The sequence below is a fragment of the Perognathus longimembris genome, chromosome 6 (assembly GCF_023159225.1).
Source record: "Perognathus longimembris pacificus isolate PPM17 chromosome 6, ASM2315922v1, whole genome shotgun sequence".
NCBI lineage: Eukaryota > Metazoa > Chordata > Mammalia > Rodentia > Heteromyidae > Perognathus > Perognathus longimembris.
This window is the reverse complement of record NC_063166.1, coordinates 4,853,121-4,880,207: the sequence shown is the minus strand read 5'-3', so window position 1 is coordinate 4,880,207 and position 27,087 is coordinate 4,853,121.

Below are 27,087 nucleotides of genomic sequence, written 5' to 3'. Positions count from 1 at the left end.
AGACAAACAACTCCCACCCCCTCCATTTGTCTGGCATTCTCCCCAAGAAGAGTTAGGGCCATCTGGGAATCCAGAAAGCCAGCTAACCAAAAACTCCCAGGGCTTTCTTTACTTCCATATCTTGATGTCTGTGGTGTTCGGAGAGAGCTGGGAACATTCCAGAGCAGATGGGTCTTTAAGGGATGAGACTGGAAACTTACTTAGCAGGAAACTCTTATATAATGTGAGGTCCTTCCATATCATACCCAACTCAAGCTTCATGCTGAATCCAGAATATTCTGAAGCAAGCCCTAAGTAGATGAACCTCCTTGCTATTCCAAGGTGCTTGCAAAGACTCATTGAGTTAATATTTTGGAGCTAGGCTGAGTTCTAAATTCTAAAATCCCTGGATTCTTGTCTTCCCATCTAAGTTATCATCTAGCAAAGAGATGTGCAGTCAACACAGAGTTCCCACGTGCGGAAATAAACCCCTGTGGCCAATCCACATGTCATATGTCTAGGACTGACATTGTATTAAAGAGGGATCCGGGCTTCATTGAAGATGACTTAAATCCATTACTCACTGTCCTTGGATGTCAAAATGACTGTTCTGGACCAAATCTCCTTCCAATTCCTTCTCCCTGTCTTATTATACGACTTCCATGCTTCTGCCTGTCCCGAGCAGGGCTAGAAATTGGGCTTTCTTATGTCACAAAGGTAGTTCTAATCAGAGCCACAGCCGGCATAAGATGTGAAGAAAATTATACTTGTTTCTGAATTTTAAAAACGCTTCTAGAATTTCTGAAATCCATATTATAGAATTCAAAGTGTTATTTAAAAATTAAAAAAAAAAACCAAACACCTACCATCAACCAACCATCCCAGTTCCTTTCTTTCTTTTTTTTTTTTTTTTTTTTTTTGGTCTTTTCTGTTTTGGTACTGGGGATTGAACCCAGGACGTTGGACTTGCTAGGCAAGTGCTTTGCCACTGAGCTACATCCCAGCCCCATCCCAGTTTCTGACTGTCTCAGGGAGAACACTGAAATTTCATGTTCTGCCAAGGCCTCGTTCTGGAAAAAACCTGGACCAGCCGCTCCGTTCTGTATCAGAGCACAGAGAAAATGGACCAAACCTCGTGTGTGAGCCTCCAAGTATAAATGTAGAAACTCATAATCAAGCCATGAGGTCTAAATTGCTTCTTGAATAGAGACAGGTAATGCTTCACAGATACAAACGCTGCTATGCAATGGATGAATATAAAACTACGTACAAGGACACAAGGAATTGTGGGGTTTCTGGTCTTGATGAAATGGCCGAGAATACAGCATCACTGTGAGTGATGAGATTCACATTTTTCCTTGGGAGAATTTACTACGAGCATACTAAGACGTGGGCATTTACATAAGACAGACCAACCTTTAAACAGTTCCTTGTTGTTTATGTTTATACTATATTATATGGAGGTGTAACTCCACACCAAACTTTAAAATCTCTCTGTGAATTAACTTCCTTTCCTTAAGAAGAGCAATGCTTACTTCCAAAGCGTTGATCCATAAGTTACAAGGAAGCCAGTGCAGTACATGCAATAGAACGAGTGCTCAAACAACAGAAGCAGCCACCCAGAGCACAAAACCAAAAGCCAAACTTGGCGTTTCTGTTGTCCCTGGAGTTACTGGGATGATCCGGGGAAAGACATTTGCGCGACTATGAGCAATCCATTGTGTTCTGGGTACCATTATAGTTCCACTGGTTTCTGCAGCTGGAAGACAGCTGGTGCTGAGGGTCTTCACTTCTTACTACACACGAACCCTCCATCTTTCTCCATCTCCCTCTGCACCCTGGCCATTGTGGTGTCCAGCAATGGGCGGTGCGGTCTCTGGGTTCCAGCCGGACATGGCTCGTGCTGACTGGCTGCATTTCTCAACTGAAGACCACAGCCCTGTCCAGGGGCCCATCTGTCTCTGGATGCTGGGAAACCCACGCTGACTTCATCAAGCTGGCGGATGCCAACAGTTCCCGTGTGATACTGGCCTCGGGGCCCTGTGCCATTCTTCGGGATTTCCCAATAGTCTGACCACACATTTACAGATCATCCCCTGTATTCTGTCTTCGAATTATCCAAGGACAATTGCCTTTAGTGTCTTGTGGGCGAAACATACAGTCATCGAGAAAACCTCTAGCTAAGGATTTCCAGATACACGTTTGGGAATTGAAGATGACCCGGACACATCAGAACCTCTCAGGAAGCTTTTGAGAACTGATGCCTGAGCACACCTGGAACACTGACTCAGTGGGTCCCGAGGGAAAGCCTAGCAACCTGTATTTCTAACCGCTCCCCTGCTAACTCCAATGAACAATAGCCAGATGTGAGGTGCGTTCGCCGCTGAGGCTTCTTTAGAGAGGCTCCCTCCTTACATTTCATAGGGCCTTGATTTCATTTTGGTCATAAACAAAAATTGCCGTTTATTTCAATACTATGTATGTCCTCAGCAAATTGAATCTCCAATTCCAGGAAGCTGGAATTGTTTTTCTCAGGTTCAAAACATTTCCTGGCCCACAGGGGGCACTCAACAAATATCTCCTAAGTGCATATTGGATGAAGAATTGATTAAGAACAGCTATAGAACTAACTGGGCATGGTAGTGTATACCTGTAATGCCAGATAACTCTTGAAGTGGAGGAAGGAGGATAGCAAGTTCTAGGCCAGCCAGGGAAAAGTTAATGAGACCTCAAGTTAATGAGATCTCAAAAACAAAAAGCAAAATGTCAGTCAAGTAGTAACAGTGTGCTTGTCTAGCTATGGAAGGCCCTGGGTTCGACCCCCAGCATCATAGAAGAAAAAGGAGAAGGAGGGGAAGAGGAAGAGAAAGAACCGGGAGAGAGAGGAAGAAGAGGAGGGAGGGAGGGAGAAAAGGAGGGAGTGAAGAGAGAAGGGAAGGAGGGAGGAAAGAAGGAAGGAAGGAAGGAAGGAAAGAAGGAAGGAAGGAAGGAAGGAAGGAAGGAAGGAAGGAAGGAAGGAAGGAAGGAAGGAAGGAAGGAAAGAAGGAAGGACAAAACAGGTTAAGAACTTTGCAGGGCTTAGTTGTAACTTGAAAGAGGATTCAGCCTAAGCTAAATACTTTTTTTTTTATTAAACACAAATGATCAAACAGAAAGTGATCATGAGTCAGGCTGTAGTGACTCATGCCTGTAATCCTACCTACTCAAGAGGCTGGGATCTGAGGATTATGGTTCGAAGCCAGCTCAGGAAAGAAAGTCCATGAGACTCTTATCTCCAAAACACTATTCAGAAAAAGCCGGAGGTGGCGCTGTGGCTCAAGTGATAGAGCACTAGCCTTGAGCACAAAGAAGCTCAGGGACAGCGCTCAGGCCTGAGTTCAATCACCACGACCAGCAAAAGAAAAAAAAAAAATTTTAAAGGTGATCATGACAGAGAAAGAAATATTGGGGGCATTTAACACGGAGCAAGTTGCTGCCTACAGGCCTCGCTGTAAAGAGGCGGCTTTCCTGACATGGTCTGCACCGCAGCCTACCCTCACCCAGACTGACCATGGTCAGCCACAGAGTCACCACTAGGATGAATCTGGTGGAAAGCTATGCCGGAGTGGGGGACCCCTGTGTCCCACTCTCTCCACAGATCACAGCAATCAGGTTCTGGGTTCACAGTGAACTTTCTAAATGAGTGACGGCCACCATGATGCAAAGCAATGATTTCATGATATTCCAAACCCAATCGACTGCCTGAGGGCCAAGGAGCTGTGCTAGGATGTTTCTTCTCCGTGTCATTCGCCCCAGTTGCTTCTTCCTGTTGGCTCATTAGCGCTTTCCTGGTGACTCTGTGGCTGACCATGGTCGCTAGGGATCTGGATGATGAAAGTCAAAGCACAGAAGAGCTCTGGGAACAGGAGGTGTCCCTGCGGGCTTGTCTACAAATGCATCCATCTTACCTGAGCTATGTTGGGGGTTATAGGAGAGCAATCTAGTATCATTTGAGAAATGTCATAAAACAAGAAAATCCCAGGAGTTCACAGTAAACTGATGATTTGGCTGATACTTAAAATACTTTGAGAGGTGTGAAGAAAATATGAAGAAATCGACGGCATTCAACTTAGAATATAACCCGTGGGATGACAAGAGCTTTCCTTTTTCACTAACATCGTGTAGCTGTACAAAGGGGGTTTCATTTTTGACACGCCCACATATGCGTATCAGGGACCTCCTCCATCGCTCCCCTCGTGTCCCCTTCTCTCCTTTCCAAACCAACTGCAACAAGCTTCACTGGTCAAGCTTCACGCGTGTCCATACAGTGCTTCATCCTCTTCCACGGCGCCCTTTCACCCGGCCTTCACCCACTAACACTATCACCCTAAATTGGCCTGCTTACAATCCCGTTTTTCAATCTTTAAGCGTACACTAATTATCTACAATACCATGATGTTTCACGTAGCCATGTACAGTGTTATCATCAGATTGACCCCCCCTCCTTACTTTCCCCTTCCCCTCTACTCACTTTATTGAGCTATCTTCATCCACAGAGGCAATACATTCCAATCCTGTCCACCCTCTGATATCCTCTTTCCTTCCCCACCTGCAATCAAATAGTCCCACAGTGAATGCGACCCCTATGGAAGTCAGCACGGAGTTTACTCAGAAAACTAAAAAGAGACCCTCCTTACAGTCTGGTGAAACTACTCTTGGACATAGATCCAAGGGACCGTCGGACGCACCCACGCTCGTTGCGGCATGAGTCGCAACAGCAAAGCGATGGAAACAGCCCAGATGCCCCGCAACGGAATCAATAAAGCGTGGTCCCTGTACACAAAGGAGTTATGATCCAGCCAGAAAGAATAATATGATTAGGCTGCTTTTATGGAAATGGATAGAACCGAAGATCATTATACTAAACCAAGTAAGGCAGATTCAAAACAGACAAATGGTTATAAAACACAGCTGCACATACTTGCAGCATCTTATTCATAAATACATAAATCTATATGGAGACATGTTTGTTTTTAAATATTTGATAGTTGCTCAGCCGAGAGACAAAGGGCCTTGGCAGAGAAGGAAAAGGAATTGTCACAAAAGTTGCTTGAACTCCCTTCTGAGGGAGTTAAGGAGTGGCGCCGTCACCAGGCCTTGCAATCTCTAAAATTAGCGTGACTTACTAAATTTATTTGCACTCCTGCCTGAGGACATGATCACTATGGCTTCTCCAATTTCCTCCTAACCTTGTGATTCAGAACTAGTCTTCTCTGGGGCACTTCCTCCTACGTAGCTCATGGCACCAGGTTCACAGTTTTAGGCCCAATGCCTTCCGAGTGGAACTGTCTCCTGTCAAGAAGACATGGGGGGGGGGGGTCGGGGCTGGGGATATAGCCTAGTGGCAAGAGTGCCTGCCTCGGATACACGAGGCCCTAGGTTCGATTCCCCAGCACCACATATACAGAAAACGGCCAGAAGTGGCGCTGTGGCTCAAGTGGCAGAGTGCTAGCCTTGAGCGGAAAGAAGCCAGGGACAGTGCTCAGGCCCTGAGTCCAAGGCCCAGGACTGGCCAAAAAAAAAAAAAAAAAAAGAAGACATGGGGGAAAAACAAACAATACGGTGCAAACCATCAAGTTTGGTCTTTGGAAACCACTCGTACTGCAGTTCCATTCTGTTAGCTGCATTTGAGATACTCTGTTGCTTTGTATGAGGAGGAAGTATATAATATGAGGGGAAAAATCAGCTGATAAGCAAGGCTGAGGAGAGTACCTCGTGTCTTGTATCAATCAGAGAGCAAGGAAACATCTTAAACTGTGTTTGGGGCTCTAAGAGTCTCCTCTTACCTTTCTTAAGGCCTTCTTGGGCCCATTTTACCTCTCAACACTGTGCTTACAAAAGCAAGTAAGTACTTGTGTTATACTTTTCTCTGAGCCCGTATTTACATCTCAAGAACAACTCTCAAGCAGTGGGTTGCGGAGAAGTACCCCTATGGCTGCCCTAGAATTCGTTAAACAGGGTATTTGCTATTGAAAAGAATATTCTTCCCATCACTGGCAGAAGGCTAGAGACTGGCCCTGCCAAGCCCTCTCCTTACTTAGTCATCCCTCCACCCAATTCTAGAGGAGGAGTCACCAAACAAATGATTCAAAACAGTTTTATTCAGTAATAATAATAAATCTGACAATGCCTTCCTTTCATGCTGTAACATGAAAAAAAAAAAAAAAAAAAACACCGTCATTGCCAGGAAAGAAAATAACAGCCTGGTACCTGCAAATTGGTATGGGGAGAAGTTTGTCTTGGGTGCCATGGTGGCCAAGAAAAGGCAAATACATCCATCCTGAGAGAAACTGCTGGTTGGAGTCGTTGAGAAGTGGATCTAGTCAGAACTGCCTGCGTGTAGACATTTTTGTTGATAATAATTCTCTGAGTAAACATCGGGTGACAGAGCCCAGCGGGGAGGAAGAACATGGAGCCACGGGAGAAAAACTCAAATACAGTTCTAACAACTACCTGGGCTCAAGACTGAGGCGTCGGAGGGGCGGGCGAGAATGCGGAGAGCGATTACATCGGTCCACGTGCACCGCGATCGGACGCTGCTTCGCTGAAGGACGACTCCTTCGTACAACGACCTCAAGGTCATTCACAAAGATAACAATAGAGAGCCGAGCAGACGAACACGCCAGAAAAGGAAATCAGAAAGACTAATGGGTCGCTGACCCTGAGTATTATCCTTGTCCTTGATCTGACCTGTAATGAGGACATTAAAAAAAAAAAATCACAGAATTTGCCAAGTTCAGGAAGCTTTGGCGTCACGTGGTCTCGTTTTGTAGATGAAGAAACAGGCTTGTGGTTGGTTTCTTCCCATCGTCTGGAAAGAGATTTGCTGGATTCCCAGAAACTGAGAATGGGAACCCCAGCCTCTTGCCGCCCAATCCGGTTCTCCTCCCGGGTGTCTGCCAAGGGGCTTTCCTGGCCCAGCCAACTGGACAGTACGACACAGCTTCTTTAGGCTAGACCCAGTGGGGAAAAAAAGAGAACTGGCCATCAGCTCTTATGGAAATCTGTCAAAACATGGATCCGTGCGTCTTGCGCTTCTAAGCTGAATTGGAATCCTTTTGTACAACTACTGAAAATTAATATAAAAGATTTCTTTCATCCACCAAGCCATTCTGTATCCAAGGAGGCCCTCCTGCCTCCTGTCTTCCCCCAGCAGAGTGTTGAACTATCTGGGGGGGGGGCACCCTAAGTGGTCACGGCCTGGGTGACAGCCAGGCTTCCAGTTCCCCAAAGACACATTCACTCAGTGGGTGCTGGGGGAGCCCGTGTCTGCACAGTCACCGCTGGCCCAGGAGAAGAAGCCAAAATACCATGGCTCTCTGGCCTCCCAAATTAGCCCCTGTGCACTGACTGGACAGGAATAGTAAATAGAAACAAAGAAGCCCATGGTTCATGGAAAAGAAGCCTTTCCTTCAGGCCCGGTGAGCAGGCAATCGGTGACAGCTGCGGGCCACGTGGAGACGTGGACAGGCCACAAGAAACAGCACTGAGGTCGAGGAGAGCAGGCTGGATTGAAGACCTAGGGAGGACACAGAAGGGACCCACGGCCCTAACACCGAGAGACCTCCAGCCTCCACGTCGAAGAAATCACGTGTGCTGTGATTTAAGCCCTGTAAGCTACAGTGTGTTGTTGAACCAACCAGAGCAGACTGAGTTTTACTTCCTGCCCCTCCCTACTCAGTTCCAGGGTGGGCCTCCATAGTTCACACCTCCACGCACTCGCTTGGCCTGATTCCTGTGCTAGGATGTACCCCACCACGCCTCCCTTTGTCTGCCTTGGTAGAATACTCCTCCTTGCCCTTTGAGCGTTATCTCAAGCGGCCCTTCTGTGATGCTGCCGGAGGACACCCCTCCCGAGGCAAAACTGATCTCACCTTCCTTGGATGTGACCAACCGGGGCTTACACATTCCAGTCGTAGCCCCCAACACGCGGCCCTGTAATCACCACGTCCCCTGCCTTTCCCTCGTCTGCTGTCCTCTCTACTCGCTGCGTGTTAGCATCACCCAGCCTGATACTCAGACACTACAACTGAGGTTCAGATCCAGGGATCTGGGCTGGGACCTTGGCATGGCTCTTTCCCCAGACATCCCCCGAAATTCCCATCCTGCGGATCAGGACTGCTGTGCTCACAGAGCTACGTGGGGAGAGGGCTGCGGCTTTCGCCTGCGATGGGCCATTTCCCAAACTTTAGCTGGCCTCAGGAAGCACTTCATAAACACTGGCAAGCTGGCTGAAGAGGCCCGGAAGCTGTCCCTCCACCGTCCTCCCTCCATCTTCCTCCCTCCATTCCCCCCTGTAACGCTGCCCACCCAGAAGGAAAATTCCACCTGCGACAAACCTCCTGAGAAGGGGCTGCTTGGAGAATAAGCGCGTCAGACTATTTGACATCAAGCAGAGACTGGGATTTAAAATAAGGGAACATAAAAATGAAAGAGCTCATTATAAATATCACCCCCCTGACCCTCTAATACCCCCTCTCCTCCTTGTGAGCACAGGACACGGGACAGTCACGCGTTAGCTGAATGCTTCCTGCTCCCACCCCAGGCTTTGTCCCTTGAGGAATTCCCAAAAGGAAGCTCTGTGCTGTCTCCATGGCCTCCCAATGTTTTCAATCAAGCATCCCATAATAAAAATGGAGCTTAGCAAGAGTTCAGACCCCAACTTCCCTTCTCCTACCTCCCCTTGACTATCCTTGAACTTGGTGCCATCAAAAATTCATGTTCTTTCCTCTCTACAGAGGAAATTAACTGAAGAGGGGCTTTTTGCTTCATGCTCCTGAAGATAATATTAATAGTCACTCACTTTTGAAAGGCATTTTTTTTGGAAAAAGCAACTGGCAATTCTACCACAAGGAATCAACTGTTAAGATTTAGTTTTAGGGGCTGGGGATATGGCCTAGTGGCAAGAGTGCCTGCCTCAGATACACGAGGCCCTAGGTTCGATTCCCCAGCACCACATATACAGAAAACGGCCAGAAGCGGCGCTGTGGCTCAAGTGGCAGAGTGCTAGCCTTGAGCGGGAAGAAGCCAGGGACAGTGCTCAGGCCCTGAGTCCAAAGCCCAGGACTGGCAAAAAAAAAAAAGATTTAGTTTTACCATAAAAGTTGTGTATCTATAGAATTAAAATGTTTCTTTAAAAAAATAAATATATACAATACAAATTCCTGTGTTTTTGGAGAGATGGATGGATAGATAAGATAGATAGATAGATAGATAGATAGATAGATAGATAGATAGATAGATAGATAGATAGATAGGTAGATAGATAGATAGATAGATAACATATTGGGCATCTCTTGGTAGAGAGATCTGTCTTTCTGTGTTCACAGAATAAATACACCACACTCAACTGCACATTCAACTGAAGATTCCCAAGAAGACATGGACAAGAAGGTTCGCCTCACTTCCAGAGGATGGTAAATTACTTAAGGAGAAGGTGAAAATTTGAAAGAAGAAAATGAGGTGTCTCTTGCCCTGACCTGGCTAGTAGACAGAATTCAGCCTTAGATTATTTTGATGTTAACCACACCCCACAGTCCAAACCCAGCCACTCATTTGTTAAGTCACCTTTCCACTGCTGGAACAAAGGTGACTTGCTGGGACAGAGGCCCTGTTTCACCAAGGTACAATTCACCAATATCTTCTGCCTGATCCTTCATGGAAAAGCATAAACTGCTGATCCCCCAAGTAGAGAAACTTCTTTCTAGTTCCAGGCACTCCTACAAGTCAAATTCTTGTTTATGTTTTTCTGGTATTTCTTTGGGGGCGGAGTGTTTGCTTGTTTATTTGTTTGCTGGTAGGAAGGAAACTCTTGGTGGAACAGAGGAATGAGGAAATCTTGGCTTCTCCCGTGCACGAAGAAAGGTCACTTAAGAACCTAAGACCTGGGCTGTTAGAACAGCCTGTGTATGCGGGGGAAGGAGAAGCTTCTTCGAATCAGATTAGGAATGGATTACCTCTACCATCACCCACCCGCATATCCAGCTCCATAGAAATGTCGCTTACGGGGACTGGGAATATGGCCTAGTGGGTAGAGTGCTTGCCTCATATACATGAAGCCCTGGGTTTGATTCCCTAGTACCACATATATAGAAAACGGCCAGAATGCTAGCCTTGAGCAAAAAAGAAGCCAGGGACAGTGCTCAGGCCGTGAGTCCAAGGCCCAGGACTGACAAAAAAAAAAAAGAAAAGAAAAAGAAAAAGAAATGTTGCTTATCAACCATCAACTGAGGCCAAAAGGCCAGGGATAATGAATGTACTGTTTAAACACCAGGGTGGATGGTGCTGTGGATGGAAATGGGGATGGAAAGGGGCTCTGAAGCTGGCAGGCAGGGGTTTGAGTTCTACTTAACTCTGTGGTCTCTCAAAACCAGGAACTAACAGTGAGGATAGGAGAATGAAAGTAGATAATCCACATAAACCTGCTTGGAGCTTGATCTGTTTTTGATAAATGTTAGCTGTTATTACCATAAAGATAGTCGCCAGGCTCATTCTTTTTCTGGGAATGCCACCATTGTCACTCTCTAAGAAGTTTGCGCTGGTTTTACTTGAAGCATTATTATTAATGTGCCTGGTGATTTTTAGGCATTCAGTCAATGGCTGAGGAAAGATGTAGAGTGTAGATTAGTAGAGCTGTATCTTTGAACAGTCTTTGAGTATATGAGAATAAATCTGTGCTACAATTCCACTTACCGCATACACTTGCACATTTACAACTGGAAAAATATTTACCAAGTAATATGTAACCTTCGTGTGCAATATATTTTGCAATTATTTCTTACAGTTTTTAACTTCTGGTTATAATCTACTCAACTTATTATATAGCCGAGTAAGGGGTTGAAACTCATATTTTGGGGAACATATACTTCCACCCAACCATCTTTCCAGTTTGGAGACCTATACCACTGTTTGTTTTATATTTCTATGTTTTATATCCTTAAGTATATCTTTTGAAGTCCAAGTTTCATGCTTATTAGAAGCACACATAACTTTCTAACCCCCAGGCAGAAACCAAAAAGCTCTCTACAATTGTTTTTCAGTAGAATTGAGTTTACATTTGCATAAAATTGAAGAAAATGGACTGTTCTGTCTTCCACAGGAAATTGCATAACACAGACTACGAAAGACAAAATTATCTGCCCATTGAGACAGATAATTATCTGCCTATTACCCTTCTAAATCCTGGATGTGAAAGTTGCTCAGAGATTTAGATACGGAGCAAAGTGTATGAGAAAAGCAAAGCTGGCCAATCCTACTAGCCCCACCCCCCCCCATGCCAGGATTGGGAAGGACAATCGTGAAGGAGCTGAAGTTCAAGTAACAAGAGTTTCTGCTGTCTTGACTCAAGAAGAGTCAGTCTTCCTGATGGTTTCCCCCCTCTAACTATGTAATCCTTCCGACTGTACTTCCTCCTTTCACAGACATAAGCAATACCTACTGGTTTTGCTTTAGTGACTACTTTGGTTTGGTTTGGTTTTGCCAGTCCTGGGCCTTGGACTCAGGGCCTGAGCACTGTCCCTGGCTTCTTTTTGCTCAAGGCTAGCACTCTGCCACTTGAGCCACAGCGCCACTTCTGGCCATTATTTATATATGTGATGCTGGGGAATCGAACCTAGGGCTTCATGTATACAAGGCTAGTGCTCTGCCACTAGGCCATATTCCCAGCCCTAGTGACTACTTTAGAAGCATAGCTGTGAAGATCTTAGGAAGAACTCTAATGCATAAGCCAACTCGCCAGCCTTCTACACCCTAGAATCCTCCATCCCAAGACCTCCTTTTTACTATTTCATGCACATTTCCTGACTTTCATACCTGTAAGCTATTGGGTTCCAGTCCTACTGGAATTTCTATTTCTAATATACATGCTCAGCAGGGTTAGGAAAGCTGTTTTGAGCTTCAGACAAAAAATAACTGTGGGTTTTCTTTTATTTGAATATCCTCCAACCATTATACCTTAGATAAATACTACTACTGGGAAAGAATTCTTGAAGTATTAGTAGTACAATAGCAACTGCTTTCCTTCTTCCTTCCTTCCCTCCCTCCCTCCCTCCCTCCCTCCCTCCCTCCCTCCCTCCCTTCTTTCCTTCCTTCCTTCCTTCCTTCCTTCCTTCCTTCCTTCCTTCCTTCCTTCCTTCCTTCCTTCCTTCCTTCCTTCCTGCTTTCCACAAATTTGCTGAATGCCCCATCTTTTCTCCAATGAGTTAGAAATCGAGACTGATTTCTAAAAATTGCTTGAGAAAACTGCATGAGAGAAACTCTTAACGTCTTCACTCTCTTGTGCAGAACCCGCCATAGCGGGTGAGTTCTCAGTGAAATCACCATAGAAAGGAAGGTGGCCTGGGTTCAGCTTGGTCCCTTTGCCATCTTACAAACAGGTGACCCATGTAGGGCCCTGCCTGGCCTAAAGCTCCAGTTTTGCCTCTGGAAACCGAAGCTGATGCCAGCCTATCATAGCATCCTTGTGGAGAATCACATACCAATAAGCATGCTAAGCCCTCTCCATGGCCCTGGGCAAGCACACAACAGAAATGTCCTTTTTTTTTTCTTTTAGTTTTACTGTTTTGGTTACTGCCGCAGTGATGCGAGTTTGGGGAGTTGAGGTCTGTAGATGGAGTGGATGGTGGGATCAACGAGTGCACCCCAAACCTGCACAGTGGGGACAGACTGCTCCAAAAGAACGAGGATGTAATAAGGACCAAGGAATGAGGAAATGAGGATGGGCAGTAAACCTTGCGCATAATAATGCCCTTTCAGGAAACAGAAAGGTCACCTGCCAATCAAAGCCAGCTTCAAGCACTGTGACGCTCGCTGTTTAACCCCAGGCCAACTCTTGGAGGAAGACCGCCAGAATGGTTGGGGTAGGCTGACGTATTTTCCTGTGCTACGTCCATACCAGGTGCTCTATTTCTCTGACATAGTTCTCTTCTAACAAACTTCTTTTTGCCATCTTTACCTATATTTGTGTCTGGCTTGAAGTCTTCTCTTGCCAGACACAATAACTGGGGTTGATTGGTTGCCCTGATCTTTCTGATAATATATTTGGTGTTGGCCAATTAGTTAGGAATTGAGCATGACTTCCTCTGACTCAGACTCACGGAAAGGTTCCAATATAGCCCTCCAAAGCCCCTCATGCTGAAAAGAACCAGGGTAGCCCAGCAGACTAATAGGGGGAAATCTTTAGCCTCCCGGATCCGTGAAGAACCAGTCTTGGAAAGAAACTTCCACAGTGAAGACATGACCCCATGATTATATATAACAGATCATCCAAATTTCCAGATGGAACTGGCCTGTAGCTCTCAACAGATCCCCCAGGGCCACGGGGTCCCAGGGGCTGACCCTGCTCCTTCAAAGAAGTCCCTGCCAGCAGCTGTCAGGGCTGAAGGAAGGCTGGGCGAAGGCTCCCCAAAGGCCCTTCACACCAGGTGGGGGCCGTTCCCACAGTGCGACTGTCTGAAGCAGGGAAGCAAGTGGGGCTGGAGCACATGTTTTACATTACCCCGAGTCCCCAGACTCTACAACTTTGACCCTGTGTCCTAAAAAGCACAGTCTGGGAACCGGGGTCCTTTACACATAACCCCAGTTCTCAGAGGAAGCCCATCAGGAAACTGGTAAGGCCTTGTAGAGGTACCAGCGCTAGATTCCCAGGTCACCAAGGTCATGGAAGCATGACCTTCTGGCTAGGCTATTCGTGGTTGACCACCAGACACGGAGAGGTAGAGGCCTTTGGCTGCCATATTGCTGGCTGTCGGCTCTCAGAGTTGGGCCTGCATTGCACCTCAGCTCTTTGAAGGAGCAATGACCCTCATGGTAAACTGCCTATTCTGACCCCCCCAAAGTCAGTCCAGGAAAGGCTTTCACAATATAGATGTTAGAAGTCGATTACCTAAGCCTCAATCTGGTGGAACAGAGCTACAGACACATGTCATCACATTCCCGTGCGTTTTTCAGTCTCCAAATGTTGGCCCTGGGCCTTGAAAACCCAGGAGACAGGGAACAGCAAAACAAGACATTTTTGCCTCATGCTTAATTAATTCCCATCTCCTACAATTTCATGTCAAATATGCAGCTGTTCTCCACCCCCCCAGCTTCACAACACAACAGACAAATCTCTGAGGCTGAGAAAGACCCTCGGGGTTATTTAGTCTATCTTCTCGTCTCTTAGGAACCAATCTCATTTTATGATACATAGTCCTGTCTTTGTCAATGTAACATGCTTTAAACATCTTCCAGACCCTTTCTGGGATAAAGCTGTCGTAAATGTTAGATATTCCCATACAGAGTCAGGAGGTAGGAGTGGCTCCTCAAATTTCCCACAGCCTCTCTGCCATGTTCAGCATCTTGGGTCTGGCTGCAAGCGCAATCTGTGACAGTGTATATGCTGTTGCCCTGCATTACACAAGCCATGGGTTTCCAGTCGGTTTCCCTCGCTGGGGCTGGGCTGCTCTGTGTTGTGCACACATCCAGTTGCATCTCGGGATAGGAACCTCCACAAGGTCCAAGGAATGAGAGAGAAGATGAGTTCAAGGTGGCACTGAGCCTCAATGACCAAGACAGAGTTCAGACAGATAAGCAAGGGGAGAAGCAGAAGACTGTGAAGGATGTAGGTGGGGTCTCTGGGCATGGAGTCATTGCAACTCTTCATTCCGGATTCAAGGAAGATAAGCCTCCTTAGGCAAAGAAAACTGCTTTCCAAGACTTGTGGTGGAAGAGATGTGATTAAAGCTACTATTGGCTCATCACAGAAGATAAGTGGACGATCTCGAAGGCTATCTCATAAGATAGCGGCAATCATTATTTGTGTGCATATAATAAACTTGCCCCATGTCTTACATAATCTCCAAGGCAAAGGGAAATCACTGGGGAGACTGAGGGGGGCCAATGATGCTCCCTTCCCCTAAGTCAGCCTTGAATTTGCACCTGAACGCAGTCATTGAAAATAAGTTTTTCAGAGTTTTCCCCAAACTCCTTTATTTTCTAAACAATTTTTTAGCTCTATCAAGTATCCAAAGCCTTCAATGCCTATTCTCTCTGAATACACTGTAAATCACTTAAGATCTAGAACATTAGCAAGTTTCTCACTGAAGTCTGATCCAGCAAAAATTCAACAAACCTTACGGGGCCACATGTTTTTGTTTTTGTTTTTGTTTTCCCTTTTAATGTTACCTAACACCGCAAAGAACTCTCTAGAAGCAGTAGGAAAAAAAATCACAATTAACTTGTATTGCCTTTGAGGCTAATTAATTCATTTGCCTTTTTCAAGTACATTTATGTTCTTAGACTTAGACAGTTGTTTGGGTCACTTTCTTTGTATTTTTTGGTCCTACCAAAGGTTAAAAACTTTACTCCTGTTTAATTTTCCCTGATACGTTTTAACTGCCTGTCAATCTAACTTGGTAAGAACACGTTGAATCTGGATTCTGACTTCTCACTAACCATTCTTCACAGATCCGCACCATTCCCAAATTAATAATCAGGCTACTTGAGACTTCTTTCAAATACTCATTACTCAGTTGAGACCTCATTACTGAGACTTCATTACTGAGAGTTCTTTCAAGTGTTCATTACTGAGTTGAGAGAGGGCCAGACAAAGGCATGATTCCATTTTCCTCCTTAATTGTGCTCTTCTTCAGGGTCCATTGTTAACCTTGACTTTGCTAACTTCAGCAACAAGCTATCTACGTCACTGAGAAGCTTACAAACTTTCCACAACATCATTTATTGAAATCCATCAGGATTTCACTAAGAAAGAGAAATGTCCCTATGTTATTAAATTAGAACACAAAAAACAATGGGCTATTGGAGTTAAGATTCCTACTTGGGTTAGAGTTGATATTTCTATTCCTCAATCCACTTAAAGGAAAAGTAGAGAATCTGTTACACTGATGCCGACTGACGGTGCGGACTGGCTGGCAGGCCTCACTAATCAAACTGGAGCAACCTGGTGACACCACAAGCATATTACAACATTCATGAATGATTTACAGTGGCATGGGTGTTAGAGTCACTTTGGGGTTCAATATAAATAAAAGGACTAAAAGAGGCCATTAAAATGTCATTTCCCCCTTAAAATGCTGTTTCCCACTGAGCGTAAGCCAAGGAATTAGTGTGTGATTCATTTCAGCATGATTTTAAGGGAGGCAGAGTTACAAACTTTGCAAAGAATATCAATATTCACCCAACAAATTCTTAAAGTGGAATAACCAGTGTATTCCTGGCTACAGAATTATTCCTAAAAGATAGTCACATTTCTTTAGCTACAACCATCTCCAGCTTTAGCACATACCATTACCTGCTAGTGCTCTGTAGAAGAAACTATGGGTTTCCTTGCTACCTCAAGATTTGACTTGCTGAGACCTAGGACTATCATGGCCCTGCTACGACCAGCCTTCCTGGCTCAGTGCCTTACGGGAAACTCCTCTCTCTGCCGGAGCATCAGAGGCTACTCACAGTGAGAATCCTGAGACGGATGGAAACAAGACACTGACAGTGAGGTGTAGGGTGAATGTGAAAGCTAGTACAAGGCCGTCTTTTCTCATGCTTTCTTGGGTGTGACAAGAATGTTTTGTTCACAGAAACATCACACGAGAGTGATTTATCATCCCAGTTTTCCCAGGACTGCATGGTGCCCTGGATAAAGGACCTTTAATGTTAACACTGAGAAAAGGTCCAGTCCAACTGTGAGGTGTTGGTGACTTGAGCTCATGCACATGCAATTCGAGAGTGCTACCAAATATCTTTCCTTAATTCTCCCTGCACTTCAAACTACTATGGGGGGTGGGAACAAAGCAAAGGAAAACAAACAAAGAAAACAATACTTATAATATTTATTCCCAATATGAATTCCCAGGATGTTCAGGGTCAGTGGCTCATCGTAAACCAAAACCTAAGGGCCACGTAACATGGTGGTTGGGAACTTAGACTCTGCTCCCCTCCATCTGAGCCCGCATGCCATGTGACCTGGGAACTAGTCTTAACCTTGATGAGATTCGCTTTGTTCATCTGTCAAGCTGGAGTGGCAGGACGGCTTTCAGATATCCTTGTCATGAGAGTTAATGAGTTATGACAGAAGAGGCCCCCTACAGGACTGACCGCGCAGTGGGGCAGAAGCAGCTCCGATGGTTTCTCCCCTCAGAACCGGCCTGCACGGTGCTCGCAGCCCGCCCTTTCGGTGTGAACATTCCTTCCCGGCTCCAAACACTTGGCTGAGCACTGGGAATGTACCGCTCCACACGGCACAGGAACAGGGGGCCGAGCTACCCACTGGGCTACAGTGACGTGCATGAGACTCACCAAGTGTCAGAACCTCGCCATGGCCGGGCTCACCCCCACGCTGACCGCCCTCCGGTGGCCGACCCATGACTGTGCGAATCTTCCCGCCCCCTGGCAGGTTCTCTTCACGGGGAGTGTGATTCCGCCAGCTTTGCACACGTGCCACAACTCCGGGGTCACTGCTGTGGCACTATTTCAACCCCATGTGCTCTCGGGTTACCCTGAGGAGATGGGAAGCAGAAGCTAAGTCAGATAGAAATCACACCTATTTCCCTGCTGCTGTTTTCTCTTTCCCTCTTTAATTAGAGCCTTAAGTTATAGCTCTCCAGCTGATTTCATCTAGCAAGAGCTTGTTGACAAATTCAAATGAACTCATTTCCTAAGTCTCCTGAAGATTGCTTCAGATTGAAATATCTTCCCTCTCATTAAATTATTCATCTCACTCTTCTAAGTCTTGCAGACTTCACTTGGAACCCTAAATCTTTATGGACATGGAATTCTAAGTACACTTTGATTGATTCTTGGCATGGTCCAGCATAGCCTTGATAGTTGTTAATATGAAGAACCTTCTTAGAAATGTTGAAATTAAGTGCCTAGAAGCAGAAAGTGTTCAATAAGCAGGACATGGTCAAAAGACAATATTAAGTCTACTCAATTCCCTTGTGAACTGGTTAGTAGTAGTAGTATTAGCTTTACTTTGCAGATGAGCAAATAGAGCATTTTCTCAAACTCTCCAAGGTCACATCTAGAAACTGCACCCTGACATTCCAGCTTTTGACTCCATGCTCTTAACCACTATCTTCATAACCTTCACTTGTTAGGAAACTTGGAAGTAAGACATTTCTTTTTTTTTTTTAATTTCAGATATCTACTGATTTCTACCATGGAAAAAATAATCTTCCTCCACTCAAATTCTCTTTCTGATATTTCAGAAACAATTTTAAGTGTACTAGTTTATAATTACTTGATGTGGTTCTTGTCAAAAATACAAAAAAAAAAGAGTAATGGCTTGATAATCATTCAATGTTACGGAAGTAACATGGATAATTTACTCCCACAAATCCTCTTTCCAAGAATTAAAGCTCTCTTCGGATTCAATTGTATTGCTTTGACCCTGGTTAGCTAATAGATCTCAGTTGTTGGTTCTGAATTGTAGATCCCATAGGTTACAAACCAAGATTGATTGCTTAGCTGACTTCATGCATGCTAATGGCAAGACAAGGGTTGAAGGTTCCAGCCTGCCAGACTCTTTCTATCCCAGGATGCATTTAGTTGATTCTCAGAAGAATGTTACCAGCAAGCGTTCAAAGAATACAGAGAGGAAAGTACGTGTGTTCGTGTGACTAATATACGTTTCCAGCATGATTCCTATGCGTGGCTATAATGACACACTACTTGCCACACTCTGAAGATTGAAACACTTCACCATGCCCTACCTAGGCCCTACACATCGGCTATGCCCAAAGCCCAAGTGTTGAGAGGACGAATGGTCAGTGGGATGGTTTAGAGAGTGGGGCTTTGAGGAGACTCGGTCATGGGGCCTGCACTCTCTGGAGTGGGATGTGTTCCTTGATGTAGAGTGTAGCCCAAAGCACTGGCTTCTCTGTCACCCCGAGAGAACTCACAGAGGTGTTGTCTGTAACAACTGGCTCTAATGAGACACCAAGTCTTCTAGTTTCTTCATCTTGAGGATTTCTCAGCTTCCAGAGTATGAGAAATAAAATTCTACTGCTTATATATTACCCAGCCAAAGGTATTTTGTTATTGCCAATAAAACTAAGTAAGGGACAGTTCCCCCCTTAAAATGGGTTCAAGATGGATGAAGTATAAAACAACGTATATTTGCATTGAAACACCACGTGCTACTCCCCCAAATAGGCACATTTCAATGCTTTTATATATCCGTTAAAATAAATTTAATTCAAAAAAAATTATTATTTTTTTTTGGCCAGTCCTGGGGCTTGGACTTAGGGCCTGAGCACCGTCCTTGGCTTCTTTTTGCTCAAGGCTAGCACTCTACCATTTGAGCCACAGCACCACTTCTGGCCATTTTCTGCATATGTGGTGCTGGAGAATTGAACCTAGGGCTTCATGTATACGAGGCAAGCGCTCTTGCCACTAGCCATATCCCCAGCCCTCAAAAAATATTTTTAATGAAAGGAAAAAAAACTATATTTAGAGATTTGGCAGGGGGAACCAGAAAGCTATGTTGCCTAAAAGCTAGGCTAATAACCAATGGATTCTTGAGTGAGCAAATAATAGTGTCAAAAAATCAATTATGCCCCTGAGTGATGGTTCAAACTTAGCAGAGAAGCCAAAGTAGTATGAGAGGTCAGCTCAGTCCTCGGAGCCAAGTTCTTCTTTCCAACCTAGCGCAGATTCATTCTAGTCTTAGTGGGAAGCGTGTTTCCTTACTGGCTTCTCTCGTTGCTTATATAGTTGGTGAGAAAAATAAATGGAAATGGAAGGCAGGTGGGAAGTTGGACGGCGGGGAGTTGCTCTGCGGGATCTGGCACCAACCGACTTTGAAAGGAGGAACCGAGGGGTGGGGAGGCAGGACGCGGGCGCTGTTGTAGGCTTACGAGACCTGGGAAAGATAAAGGGGACTCGAGGCACATTCTGAAGACTCACAAAATGCCGGCCTCCGGGGCACTCCTGTAATCTCAGCGACCCAGAAGGCTGAGATCTGAGGGTCGTGGTTCAAAAGCCAGCCCAGGCAGACAAATCTGAGAGAGAGGAGAGAGACTCTTCATGCCCAATTAGCTAGCAAAAAGCTGGGAAATGGGGCGTGGGGCGCAAGTAGTTAAGTACCATCCCTGGGTGAAAACACTAAGCAAGAGGCCCAATTTCCCCACGACTGCTGCCTGGTATTGCTGAAGGCATTAGGACACGGCAAACAAATAATAGTAGCAACATAAAAATGTAAACCAGCTGAAAAATAATTTTGGTCAAACCTCCTGATGTGGGAATCTTTGCTATCGACTGTTTCTCCTATCCTTCTTTTGAGACTAGCTTTGGGAAACCTGCACCTTATTGGCTGAGCACGGGGGCTCACGCCTCTCACCCTAGCTAATCGGAAGCTAGAGATCAGGTGGATCGCAGTTTGAAGCCAGCCTGGGGGGGGGGGGGGCGGTGTGGGGGATAAAGTAAAAGCAATAAAAGCTGGACCTCGTGGCCTACTTCTGTCTTCTCAACGGGCCAGCCCAGCTAGGGTTAACTGCAAGACTGTAGTTAAAAATAAGTATAGCCAAGAAGGATTGGGGGTGTGGCTCAAGTAGCACCTCTTCAAGAGTGGCCCAGAAAGCATGAAACCCTGCGTTTAAGCCCCAGTCCAACGTTCTCTCTCTCTCTCTCTCTCTCATACACACACATGCACACGCGTGTGCGCATGGGTTGTCGGTGCTAGTTCTCTCTGCCTGGAGCCAAGGGATGGGAGCGCGACACACACACACCGGTATCATGAGAGACAACGAGGAACACGGCCCGTGTGAGACCAAGTCCGCCAAGGAGCACCCCGGGAAGAGAAGTGTGCTCACCAGGCACCTTCCCGTCGCTCGCTTTTTGTGTTGTTGCTCCTTTTTAGAGCCTCCCACCCCACTCTCCGGGGCGGTGCGGTTGCCATGGAAACAAGAAAGTGTGGTGGCTACAGCCAGCAGGGGTGAGGAAGGAATGAGAATGCCCACACGGCCGGGTGAAGTTGATTTCGGTTGTGGGGAGGGAGGAAACGCACTCCGGGAATTATTGTGATGGCTCTCATGTCTCCTTGCAGTCTATAAATACACATGGCAGGGGTTCAAATCTCCCTCCCTGCTGAAGCCCAAGCTCTTAAAGGACAACAGAGTCTGGCTGAGGGATGGGGTGGGGGGCAGCCAGTGGCTGAAAGATCTCTTGCAGCATCCGTTCCTCCAGCAAATCGACGATCGTTTTTTTTTTTTTTTGGCCAGTCCTGGGCCTTGGACTCCGGGCCTGAGCACTGTCCCTGGCTTCTTCCCGCTCAAGGCTAGCACTCTGCCACTTGAGCCACAGCGCCGCCGCTTCTGGCCGTTTTCTGTATATGTGGTGCTGGGGAATCGAACCTAGGGCCTCGTGTATCCGAGGCAGGCACTCTTGCCACTAGGCTATATCCCCAGCCCTGACGATCATTTTGATATCACACGATTAGTACAGCATCCTCTCCACAGGAACAGCTGGATCCCATCTGCCAGCCTTTAGCTAAACGCCAGTCCCGCCGCTCACGTTCCGTGGCCCCGAGGAGAGAGCGGGTGATCGAGCCAGCGGCACCAGAGCTCAGCCACGCCCAGTATGCCGTCCACGCGTGGCGTGGAGCCCCGGGGGAGGGCTGGCTGAGAGGGAGCCGTGTCTCGCACACTTGCTTTTCACTTGTTCCTTCATTCAGTTCCGCTCACAGGTGTGTGTTAGGCATGGAAGGTGCGTGACTCTCCGTGGCGGCCCGTAAGCAAAGGAACTCTTTTCAGTGTCCGCTTCCTGCTGTGGCTGAGCCACGGAGACACTTTCTTAATGATCAGATCGTGTGAGGACACGCATGGTCACCTTAGGAAAAAGAAGGAGTGCCGGCCTTCGCGACCATATCGCCGTGCACAACTCAACTGCTCCGCAGGAGTGGCAGAGAAAAGCCCCATGATAAGGGGGCTTCCAAAACACGAGGGTGAATGAGAGGAGGGGGGTCAAGCGTTAAGTCACAGATAACATGAAAAGCGACAGTCAGACCTGCACTGCTGGTCGCTGGGAGAGGCAAGCAGAAGGGGAAAGATGAAGAAGGAAGGAAGAGATTAGGTGGTTGGTTTTCAGATAGAAGAAAAAGCTCCTAGAAGCCAGAGAGTCTAGGAAAGCACCCGGAGTCTGAGCCACTCCCGCCTGGGCTGTGTACAGCCAGGCCCCTCCTCCCCCTCCCCCCTCTCCTAGCCTCCGCTTTCCTGAGGGTGGGGAGCCATGAAATCAGATTCCTCCACCCACCTGGTGATTCCTCTGTGTACCTTACCCCTAGCCCTTGTCCCCGCAGGGGCAGATAACCTGCTCCCAGGAAATGACTCGTACTCAGAGAGGAATGACCAGTCCTGCGTCAGTGCAGCGGAAGAGGTTCTGTGTCTCAGACAGCAGGGAGCAAATGTGCCTGGGAGGGGTCGCTCCCCGGCCCTCCCCCACCCCCAGTTCGCCCAGAAGTGGGACCCTCGGCCCTCTGGGTTTTTTCTGGGTTTGGAGATCTTCCCGCCACCCAGCGTAAGCTCTGTGAGGTTGGTGTTGTCCACTTTGCGTACCTCTGTGGCCAGGGCCTGCGCAGCAGTGGACACTGGAGACGCCACGGGGAACGGACGGGAGTCCATGCCCTCCGCGCCCAGGGGTCTGCATGAACCGCTGGAGAGGGAAGGCAAGAAGCCCGAAGCTCCAAGTCAACGCCATCTGACCTTACGTGACATAACCCGTCTGCAGTTGAAAAACCAAAACGAAAGGGAAATAAGCAACAGTACAATCAAAAGTCCTCGCAATTCTCTTCTCAGGATCAGTGATGCCTCATAGAGTAGTGTAAATCCATCCAGATTTGCATCTGTGTCTATAGACACTCATAGATATGTATATAAATATACACACATATATGTATATAGGTGTATGTATACATATGGATGTAGGTGGATATATACATACACACATATAGAGGTTATATATACATGCATATGTGTGGACATACGTGTATGGAACGAGGTAACTTAGGGGGATGGGTGGGGTTGAGGGAGATGGGTAAAAACGGCAGGGGTAACATTCAACAAGATAAGTTGTACTCTCAATTGGTACGTGGAGTTGAAAGCCCAGGGTACAACTATGTAAAGATAATTTTAAAAATGGGAAACAGTTTTAATTAAAAATCATAAGCGCAGTATCACATCCTGTGCACGACTTCTGAACTGACTGTAACGAAGTGGCACCCTGATTACTTACTGGCCATGTTCTGCAGTTCCCGGCTTACCTAGCCACTAGGTTGTTTCCAACTCTTTGAAGTTCTTTCTTTTTATTATCTTCAAGTAGTTGTGCCAAGGAGTTTCCTTTTAACAAAGCAGTGTTTGAGTACATCTTGATCAGTGTCATCTCTTTCCTTTGTCCACTCCTCCCCCCCGGACTCCACCCTACCCTTTTTCCAATACCTGCTTCCTGTTGTTTCATTTTGCTGAACTTTTGCTTCCAACTTTTCACAATTATTTGCACTGCAACGGCTGTCTTTGTCGCCGAACTTGTGTGCTTGCTATTTCCTCTTAAGAGGGGGAACAGTATCATCATTATGGTTAAAAGACGGGCAATGAGGGCTGGGGATATGGCCTAGTGGCAAGAGTGCCTGCCTCATATACATGAGGCCCTGGATTCGATTCCCCAGCACCACATATACAGAAAATGGCCAGAAGTGGCGCTGTGGCTCAAGTGGCAGAGTGCTAGTCTTGAGTAAAAAGAAGCCAGGGACAGTGCTCAGGCCCTGAGTCCAAGCCCCAGGACTGGCAAAAAAAAAAAAAAAAAAAAAGAAAGAAAGAAAAGACGGGCAATGGTTACCAAATGCATTCATCCTCTGACTCACCTATTTAACCAAACATTGTATTTAACCCTCCCTCCAGCCTTATTATTTACAGATGTGGAAAAGGATGCCGGAATGCTGAGTAACTTGCTGGACTTTACCAATGACTCACCCGCCTTCATTGCCTTTGATAGAGATTATCAAATGTGTCTTCTGGTTTGGGAATGCTCTGGGGGAATAAGGACACACCTGTCCCCTCGGGCAACCCCTTCCAGCAAAGGGCTGTTACACAATATCTTTTAGTCAACTGTTCCCATGTTTTATTGACCGGCCAACATTTGATTTTCCCCTTATGTTTGCCCAAACCCTTCTGATAGTCCAATTAACTTAGCGCACCTGGCGCTGAGCCGCCTTTTTTTATCTCACCTTATCCTAAGGCTGCGCCCCAGAAAAGCAGTAGAGTCCAGGCCTCGGCGTCCTAAAACGTATGTGTGCACACTGATTTCATCTCTTTTCCTAGTGTGGACTCCTTGGGCACATCAGTTCATTTACCTGAAATCGTAGCTTCCACGTAAGATGGCAAAAATCACACCAGCCTAACTCATCTCCCAGGGTGCTTTGCGCGCTGACAAGAACAGGAGAGCCGCGAACCGTCATCGCCATCACAGTCCATAGGGCAGCAGCATCCTTCCGTCTGTGACCTTGCTCTTCGGTGAGCCTTTGCTTTCCTGCACAGAATTTCTTGAACAGAAACAACCTATATTTTGAAGCCATTTCAGATGTCTAAATCCATATGGAAGAAAGGATCCCAACTTTTTCTTATTTTACTGCGTCTGTGGCTCCTTTTCTTTGTGACTAGCAAGAGTTGGAGAGCACTGTTCTTAAGTCCAGAAACTGAGAGATAAGAGGTTGAAATAGACTCTCTGGAGAGTTCAAATAGTATAATCTTATAGAAAGACAAGGTCAAAGCCCAGTAAAAATCAGCACCAGGAAATGAGCCCATGCCAGGATGGGGGTGTGGGCAAGTACAAGTGGGGGAAGGTGAGGGAGAAGGCAGGAAAGAATCCATTACATATATGGCAAAATTCAGAAGGGAAAGGGAAGGCGTGGGTCGAGGGTAAGTGGGAATGCTGAAGGTACGACAGGGATCGAGATGCACTGATTTCATAAATTGCTTTGTTAAGCAGCACCTTCTTAGTACAACGACTTAAAGATAATAATTGGTTTTAAAAAAGAGGTTGAGACTTAGAGGTGAAGGTACATCTGTAACTGGCATCTCCTAGGATCTCCAGTGCACACAACCAAAAGATTTCTTTTGATGATTGATTGATTGGCCAGTCCTGGGGCTTGAACTCAGGGCCTGAGCACTGTCCCTGGCTTCTTTTTGCTCAAGGCTAGCACTCTGCCACTTGAGCCACAGCGCCACTTCTGGCCTTTTCTATTTATGTGGTGCTGAGGAATCGAGCCCAGGGCTTCATGCATGCTAAGCAAGCACTCTACCACTAAGCCACCTCCCCAGCCCAAGATTTCTTTTTAATGGAGCAAGATTTATTTCTTATAGCAAGAAAGAGAAGATTAGAGTCATCCACATAGCAATGTTCTCCCCAAAGGAAGCATGGGAATTTGGGGGGGGGGGGGGAACCTAGGCATATTGCTATAGGAAGGTAAATAGGAGGACAGGCCTATTTCTGAACACCCTCACTTGAAGGCTGTAGATCACTTGCTCCTGAGGGAGAGACGGTAGATGAGAACGCTTCTGGGCATGCTCAGTTCAGTATTACAGTGAGCTTACTCAAAGGTTACCTCAAAGGCTCAGTCCAAAGTAACGTGGGGACAGGGGTCATTTCTTCCAAAAAGTGTTAGCTGCAACGAAAAGAAGGAATCATCTTGAGGATGCGTGAACAGTCTCTTAAGGCTGCAGCAGCATTCAATCCTCAAAGTGAAGGAATGGGCTCCTAAACGTCCTCAGCAAGCAGCAGATTCGGACAAGAGATTGGAAGGCAAGGCTGACAGTGCTCATTCTCCAGGAAAGCAGAAGGCTCAGCACCTCAACAGCACTCAGAGGGAACGTACGAGGTAGGAGGAAGAAGATGGAAGAGAACACAACTCAGAAAGGAACAATTGTGGCACCGGGAGACCCATAGAAGGGGACAGGAGCCTCAAATTAAAATGAATGAATGAATACAGCCTGAATGAAACCAGAGCTATATTCCAATGTATGTGTGCAAAGTATGGAGTATTAGAGAAAGTACCAATCAGAAAAATATGAACTTAGGAGTTCCACTGACCATCAAATTCACATATCACTTTCTAATCTTTAAAATGGAGCTAGGGCTGGGGATATAGCCTAGTGGCAAGAGTGCCTGCCTCAGATACATGAGGCCCTAGGTTCGATTCCCCAGCACCACATATACAGAAAACGGCCAAAAGTGGCGCTGTGGCTCAAGTGGCAGAGTGCTAGCCTTGAGCAAAAAGAAGCCAGGGACAGTGCTCAGGCCCTGAGTCCAAGCCCCAGGACTGGCCAAAAAAAATAAATAAATAAATAAAATAAAATAAAATGGAGCTAAATCCTGACACTTGGACATTATTTTGTTCTCAATGCTACAGTTATCAGCAGTATTTTCTACCAAATTACTTTGGCCTCCAGGCTATGAGAATTTCTTGTCCTCTTTCTAAGACCTTGAACTGCATCAACAGTGAAGTCTCACCCGAAGGGACAAAAGAATAGACTTATAAACACCTACTGTGTTATTCAAGTTGATGTGGCTCAAAATGCATTTCTTCTTCTGGCAACCACAGCCCAGCACGAAGTGTAGGCATTGCAGAAGATTCTGTGACTATTACCCACAGCGTCTGGGGGTCTTGAGAAAATCCACTGCACAGAGTAGTTTAATTAATCTTTAAATTCAATTTTTGCTTGCTAATTAGCCCTTCCCAAATGAAAAATAAAATAAAAAGAATGGTTAATTTAATCTAGGCTTTGGAACAAAGAGGAAGATTAAAGTTAGCTTCTCAGAAAGAATTCTAAGGGTTGCACAGAAAAATGGATCATTAATATTAAGCATGACATGCTAGGGGGGAAAACTTGAATACTACTTACATGAAACTATTCTCTCCCATAATTTCTTAAAGATGCTTTTTCCCACCCCCCTCTGCTGAGGATGAATATGAGACTAATGGATTTCTTTCCTCCTTTATTTAAATCAGGGAGCTGGATGTCATTTCACCGACACGTTGTACCAAGCTTATTGCTTGCCTTTACAAAGCAGAACGGTCTCTGTGTGTGT